An 8280-nucleotide genomic window follows, 5' to 3' on the forward strand; every position below is an offset into this window, starting at 1 on the left:
ACCGGACAATGGAGGGGGTCGAGACCCGTCTCAACCCGCCCAGTCTCGGCCTCAAAGTCAAGACAAAACTCTACACAATCAAAGAAAATAGTGAGTCGACAACATAACAAGATATTCCAATCGGCAGCAATCAGTCAGTCTAGCAACGATACCTTCAAGTTTCAGGACCAATTTTGCAGCAACCTGTCCCAGATAGGACTCCAGCTCGCCAGTTTTAGCCCTGAGTCCTCCGACTTCATTGGTCAGGTTCTCCTTGTCTTTCTTCAGCTGCTCGACTTCCCGATTGGTGTTAGAGATGGCGGTCTTCAACTTCGCGTTCTCCTCTTCCAACTTGCCGACTGATGCCAGCTTCTTGTCCGCAAGCATTGTCTTCTCACGTGCTTCCTTCTGAGCAGCAGCAAGATCCTGGTCCCTCTTCTCCAAAGCTTCCTTCATTTTCTCTAAAGAAACAACACTCTTCAGACGAGCCTGAAGTTGATGGTTTTCACTATGTACATCTGCTTGTGTGAAGTCACTCGGTTCAAAGAGACTGAGAGAAAAGGCAGTAAGAGATGCGAGCTACTAAGTGGACAAGACAGTCGATTGGTTACCTCCTATAATGGCCGTCTCTTCTTGAGAAGTCTTGAGTTTCTTCTTCACGAGTTCAAGATCAAGTTCAACGCTGATATGCTTCTTCTTTAATTCAGAAAGTCGAGCTCCAAGATCACAAGACCTTTGCAGTCAGCAACAGAGATATGTCAGTCGACAGAAATAAGAGACAAAGACGGTGATAAGTAACTCTAAGACTATGGTCGAATCAAATATTCAACAGTAGTCTCGGGGACTACAACCAGTGGGTGCACTTAGCGTGCCCCCACTGGTTCAGAACAACACTCGGCTGGGTATGCCCAACGCGAGTCAAAAAAAAGAGAAGAGAAAATTAGATTCTAAGACCTCAGTCGACTGCCCGCAGTCGATCGCGGTCTCGGGGACTACACCTAGTGGGTGCACTCAGCGTGCCCCCACTGGTCCCGACAGATTACTAAGGCTCAACACGAGTCGAATGAAGTGGACGATTTCCTAAAAATCTAAACACAGGCACACCCCAGTGGGTGATCAGATATAAAACAGCATTCAAAAAGTTCAGTCGGAGTTCGCTAACCTTAACATTGGTCTGCAGAGCGGTGCTGGTGTTATAAGCCACCTGACTGGCCTCGTGCATCACCTTCACCTGCTCCATGACAAGGTTCACTTGGCGAAGAGCCTCCCTGGCAGCACTTGGCGAGTCACCGGGGGTCTGATATGCAACGAATATTGATGGCTCTAAGGGGGCTGAAGCAGCTACTGGGTCAGACGAGTGGAGTTGCACTGGGGCGGCAGTAACCGGAGCAGTCGACCCTGACGGAAGATCAGTCATCAGCGGGCTGGCAAATGTGACGTTGGTCCAAACCGAACCTACGGTATGCTCGACCACCGCCTCAAGCACCGGCGTCGATTGAGGGACTTGGACTTTAAGTTTTCTCCTGCTCGAGCCTCCTCCTCTCCTCTTCCTCTCCCGTAGAGGCACTTCCTCTTATTCGTCATCACGAAGCACGACGACCTCTCGCGAGACTGCAGAGAAAGAGAAACATTGGAAATTCAGTAGTTTGACAATCCAATCGACTAAATGAGCTCTAGTCGAACAGACGTACCAGCTCGAGAAGTGGCCGCATCGTCGGTCTCCTCGTCTCCTGGGGCCTTGTTGATGTCCATGTTAGTGGCAGCATAGGTGGGGCTAGAAAGATACATGATCCAGTCGGTCAGACCAAAAACTTCAGTCGCCTAGATAAACGCAAGCAAGATACTCACCCCGAAGCAACAGGGACGTCCATCTTGATCCGCGGCAGAGTCTTCCGAGTCTTTGAAGGAGCAACCTTGGGCTGCTTGGCGACCTTCTCTGTCGGCTCCGGAGTCGACGTTCGAGTGCGCTTGGGTACTTGGAGCCACGTTCTTTCCACGCCCGCCCGTCAGGTCATGGTGTTGCTTGGATCGGCGTTAAGAGCACGGCGACGAGTCGACTTCTTCCTCGTCATCTGACTCCTCGCTCTCCTCCTCCTCGCCTTCGTTCGAAGATTCCCATTCACCCTCCTCTGCGCTGGCCTCTCCCTCTTGGTCCTGCTCCAGGATTTGTTCACCATTGGGCATCGAGTACATATCAGTGAAGACCTACAAGACAGAAAGTCGAGTAAAGTCAGTCGAGATCAAGCACAGTCGGAATATGAACACAAAGACAATCGGAAGAAAGAGCATGCCTTGTCGGGCTGATTTTCGTCGCTGAAGGGGATGACTCGCCTAGCTCCTCTGGGGTTGTCCTGGTTGCCTGTGATGCCTTTCAACCATGCGGCCATAGTCTTGGATGACACTTCCTCTGGATGAACCCATGCGGTGTCGTCAGTCCCGGAGTACAGCCACATGGGATGGTCATGGGCCTTAAGAGGTTGGATGCGTCAACTGAGGAAAACTCCCAATAGGTCCAGGCCAGTGACACCCTCATTAATCAGTTGGACCACTCTCTCGACCAACATCTGTGACGAGTGGCTCGCCCGACACCTCGGACAAGAGAAGCCGAAGTCCATGGCAGCCCTTACGAAGCTCATGACCCGCTTTTGTGCGGGTGAGGATAGATGGCTAGCTCGTAGCAACAACACCTCAAATAAGCCTGGCATTTTCGATGCCAGAGATAGTAACGGTAAGCCCCGACGCAACAGACACAAGCGTTGAAATAATGGTGATAACACTGAAGACATGACCATCAATGCCGGATTCAGTGGCTCCAAGTCCAGTTAGCGGAAAAAGCCATTTAAGAAAAACAATCTGGGCCCGTTCAGTCTGGACCGCATACTCGATCGTCCATGTCAAATCCACGGCACCCCCGATAAACCAGCCAACCATACCAATAGAGAATGTTGGGTATTCAAATAGGCCAGCAAGTTAAACATCGAAAACAGGGAAAGGGGATCACAAAGCAATGTCGACGAGGATCCCCGGCCACCGAACAAAGGGGTACAGAAGAAGTTTCCTCCCCAAGTCAAAACGGTGAACATGATATATGCCACCCATATCCCCAAAAGGGAGCGGAAGTGCTCACTAAGGGACGTCTACGTGATGGAGCCAGTCGCCCCAAAGTTCAACCCATGGTCCTCCTGTCCGATCACGTTCGATCGCAGGGACCAGCTAACCAGTATTCGTCATGGCAGTTCAGCCGCACTGGTCCTTGACCCCATTATTGATGGATTCCACCTCACATGAGTACTCATGGACGGTGGCAATAGCCTGGACCTACTCCTATCAAGATACAGTGCGCAAAATAGGTATCGATCCCTCAAGGATCAAGCCCACCAAAACCACCTTTAAAGGTGTCATACCAGGTCTAGAGGCCTGTTGTACAACCTCAATCACACTGGAAGTGGTCTTCGGATCCCCGGATAATTTCCGAAGCGAAGAGTTAATCTTGGACATCGTCCCCTCCTGCAGTGGGTAGCATGCACTGCTTGGATGAGCCGCGTTTGCTCGATTCAATGCGGTGCCACACTATGCTTACCTCAAGCTCAAGATGCCTAGACCTCACGGTGTTATAACAGTCAATGGGAATACGGAGCGCTCCCTCCGTACTAAGGAGCACACCGCGGCCCTTGCAGCAAAAGTACAGAGCAGCCTTCTTAGGCAGACCCTCAATTTGGCAATAAAGCCCCCGGACACCGTCAAGCGAGTCTGAACGACTCTGTAGCAGGACCGTCCGGCTCGTCCAGAGCTCACCTAGCAATTCGGCCTCCGTCCTAGTCAGAATCAAGCGGTGAAATTCGTGACGCGCGTACATAATTACGCACTTAAAATACCATGGGCATGGACGGAGGCACAGCTAGACTGCGGTCCACAATGCGGCTAAACCTCCCCTGGATCCACACACTTTCACTCTTTTTTCTCCTTTCAGGTTTTTCTCTTCTTGAGGCTTTTCTGATAACCTGATTATCGGACCCATAGCGGGACGGATACACCAAGAAGGCAAGGGGTTTTGACGTACAAGGGAATCCCCAGGTGGTCTCTGCTAACGATTGCTATACCTATTTTACATACCCGCACGCAGCTCGCTCTTGGTCATCGCATGGCAATTAGCCCTATTTGCTTATCGCACTAATTGTATACATACGCCTTGACGTATTAATCAAATTACCACGGAAAATAATTCGCAGCGTCAGCCCATTACTTAATTTTTTCCTTGTCTGTTTATTTATTATCAATTGCACCCGTACATTCTGGTACGATTAATTCGGCAGGGGCTTCAGTGTACCCCATAACACGGCAAGAAAGTTCGAACACTTTATAGTATAGTTTCGCACCCCGAACTTATAGCATTATATACATCGGCTCCGAATCATGTCTTGGGTCAATAGTTGGGTTGCCCGGCTCCTGTGCTTGCCACCCTATGCTTTGCTATATCGGCTAGGGTAGTAAAGGGAGAACTACTGCGATTGTGTCCCGGTTCTTCCAGACGAGCACCTCAGTAGAGAAAGCCGAAAACTGACTATCATGATGCGGCGAGAGCTGGTCGCTGTTCGAGAGGTTTCAAATCCTTAAAGATTTTTTCCGCTTTATGTGAGGAATCAGTTTTCGTCCGATTAGGCGTGTATAGCGCCCCAACTTCGGCCTTCCGAATACCAGGGGCTACACCAAAATTTAAAATTATAGAACCCCTATGGCTAAGTGAGGGTGATAAAGTTGTATAGTCCGATTGCATTGTTCATTGCGCTAAACACCTCCTTAAAGGACCAAAAACTTGGATAAAGAGTGTTTAGATTTATCCCGAACACCCCTGTACTAGGTACATGGGGGCAGAAGCCGACGACTGGCCAACTCTCAGATTTTATAAACGGCTGCACAGGAGGTAAAATTTTAAATCAACAAGCATTATATTGCACAACAAACTTGTTTCATATTACAGGACAAAATGAATGCATTCATTCAAAGATTGCATTCTTTGCACATTGATCCGCCACAAGGCGGGATCCCTCCAGGACACTGTCATAGTATAGTTTGGGTCAGCGGTGCTCCTTGCCCTTCGGCGGCCCCTCAGTCATCAATGTCGTGGCGTCCATCTTCGCCCGATGCATCTTTGCACGGGTAAAGGCCATCCGCGCACCTTCAATGCAAACCGACCACCTTATGACTTCAAGTCTCGGGCAGGCACTCACAAGCCGTTTCATGAGTCCGAAGTAGCTACTGGGCATGGGCTCGACAGGCCATAACCGGACTATGAGGTCCTTCATGGCCAGTTTGGCCACCTTGTGCAGCTCGACCACCTGTTTCAGTTGGTCGCTCAAGGGCATCGGATGTTCTGGTCCAAGGTATTGAGACCAGAACAGCTTCTCCGTCGAGCTCCCTTCTTCGGCTCGGTAGAACTCTGCGGCATCTGATATGCTGCGCGGCAGATCCACAAATGCTCCTGGAGAAGTCCAAATTCGGGTAAGTAAAAAGAATGTCTCCTTCACATGCTTGCTTTGCATAACAAAAGCCTTACTCGCCGCAATCTTCTTGGCCGCCTGGATCTCGTGTAGTGCCCTCTGGGCTTCGGCTTTGGCGTCTTGCATGCTCTGGAGGGCCTTGGCAAGCTCGGACTCTTGAGTCTTAGAGTCATGCTCCAAGGACTCGTACTTCTTGACGGCATCCTGGAGCTCTTGCTGGACCTTGCTGACCTGGGCCTCCTTCTTCTCGCACGCAGCGTGTTCCTTGGCTGGTTTGTCTTTGGCCTTGGCTAACGCCTTCTTAAGGGCCGCCACCTTGGTTGTGGCCCCTAACAAAGTTCATGACGCTTTAATCAGCACAAACTATTTATCCTTCATAAATATACATGCAGGGTATTACATACCTTGGCTTTCCTCCAGCTGCCTCTTCACAAGGCCGAGCTCTCCCTCGGCCCGCTCCATGTTCTGCTTTAGTCCAGAGACCTCTGCAATACAAGCGGCAGCGGCCAGCAGCGACGTCTGCTTATTCACATAGACATCTTATGTTAGACTCCTACTAATATTATTTGATCCTCTATTCGGCTTTTCTTTCCGAACACCAAACAGAGAATTAGGGGCTACTGTCTACACTGTGATATTCTTTCACAATTTTATTACTTACCTCAAAGCCTGTTAGAAGGCTAGTGTAGGCTTCGGTCAGTCCACTCTTGGTGGACGGGATCTTCTCGATCGCTATATTCATAAGAGTACGTTGTTCTTCACCAATGGAAGCGCCACGAAGCGCTTATAGCAAGCTGTCCGGTGCCTCTGGATGGACAGAGGTCACCGGTACAAGCGGCTCACCGCCCTCGTTCGGGAGAGGCTGCCTGCCTGAATCCGGAACCACTTGAGTCTCCGGAGCCGTATTCGGCTGGGGGACAAACTGGCCGCGGCCCCCATTATCGGTGTCCATGGGGGTATTTCCCCCCATGTGTTCGGCAACCGGGGTTTCACCCTCCGGCGTCACCGGAACAGTCTCCCCTTGGCCTGGTATCGTTCGAGACAACACCTCGGTGTTGTCCGCGGCCTTGGGGGAGGAGGCCGTCGGAAGGGACTCACTGTTCATCGCCGACAGGTCCAGCGATCCCTCCGAAGAGGAGGATATCTCGATGTTGGACTTGGCCGGACTGCAGGTGCATGTTCGGCACATTAAAAAGCGATAAAGGAAAAAGGCCGGAAATACTATTATGTCCGGATACTTAGGATTCGGCCAGGGGCTTGGCCCTGGGCTCCCACTCCTCGCCGCTGTTGGTGGCTGTGATGGAGCAGTCCGGAAGGAAGGTTTTTCCCTTCTTGGACGCCTCGGCCTCCCCATGTGTGGAAGCCTTCCTCTTCTTTCTCCCCCCAGTAGGGGGGAATGGATTTCCTCCTCCTCCTTGTCGTCTTCGATGGAGGAGTGCGTCTCTGTGTCTTCGGACGTCATGTCCTAAGCACCCTTGCGCCGGAGACCATCTCTGGTCCCCGTGGCCGTCTTCTTGGCTTTCTTCTCCGGCACCTCATAGGGCGCCAGAAACAACATCCTTGTCAAAAGAGGTGTTTCTGGATCTTCAGGTAGCGGAGCCGGACATTTAATCTGCTCCGCTATCGTTACCCAGGCCTGGAAGATTGGCATGGAGGCTTAGGTTCCTCCCGCAGATATGCTAATAAAAGATATATCTTGCAAACATGAAAACTTGCCGGATTAGCCCGGTGTTTTGCGCTGAGCCCATGATCTTTGGTCATGGACGGTGGTACCTCACTGGCCTTAAAGAGCACCTTTCAGACATCTTCGTGCGTCGTGCCAAAGAGCTCTAGCGCCGTCTGGTGCTCGGCCGGGTTGAACTCCCACAAATTACAAGTCCGTCTTTGGCACGGAAGAATCTGGTGGAAGAGCATAACCTGGATCATGTTGACAAGCTTGATTTTCTTGCTTATCATGTTCTGGACACATGTCTGGAGCCCGTTCAGTTCTTCCGCTGAGCCCCAGGCTCAGCCCTTCTCTTGCCAGGAGGTGAGCCGCATGGGGACGACAGATCGAAATGCAGGGGTCGCCGCCCAGTTGGTGTCGCGCGGCTCGGTGATATAGAACCACCCCGATTGCCACCCCTTCACTGTCTCCACAAAGGAGCGTTCGGGCCAAGTGACATTGGGCATCTTGCCCACCATGGCGCCTCCGCACTCCACTTGTTGGCTGCTCACCACCTTTGGCTTCACATTGAAGGTCTTCAGCCATAGGCCGAAGTGAGGTGTGATGCGGAGAAAGGCCTCGCACATGACAATAAATGCCAAGATGTTGAGGATGGAGTTGGGGGATAAATTGTGGAAGTCTAGCCCGTAGTAGAACATCCACTACTAGGAAAAGGGTTATAGATAGGATTGATACTAATGGCGCACCATGTAAGTAGTGCACCGCTACTATATACTAATGGCGCACCAGTTGGTGATGCGCCATTAGTGTGTAAGACACTAATGGAGCACCAGAAACAGGGTGTGCCGCAAGTATTATTTTTTTCTCCATTTTTCCATACATACTAATGGCGCATCAGGTAGCAGTGCGCCATTACTAGTTCTAACTAGTAATGGCGCACCAGGCAGACAGTGCGCCATTACTGTATTTTTTTTTATTCTTTTTTTTGCAAAACTACTAATGGCACTCGATCTCGATCCCCCTCCCTCTCGATAGCTATCCCCCTCGCCAGATCCCCCTCGCCGCCGAGCACCCCCCACCCTCCCCCCGCTCCACCGCCGCCGATGATCCCCCGCACCCTCCCCTGCTCCACCGTCG

This window comes from Triticum dicoccoides, chromosome 2B, assembly GCF_002162155.2.
Source record: "Triticum dicoccoides isolate Atlit2015 ecotype Zavitan chromosome 2B, WEW_v2.0, whole genome shotgun sequence".
NCBI classification, from domain to species: Eukaryota; Viridiplantae; Streptophyta; class Magnoliopsida; order Poales; family Poaceae; genus Triticum; species Triticum dicoccoides.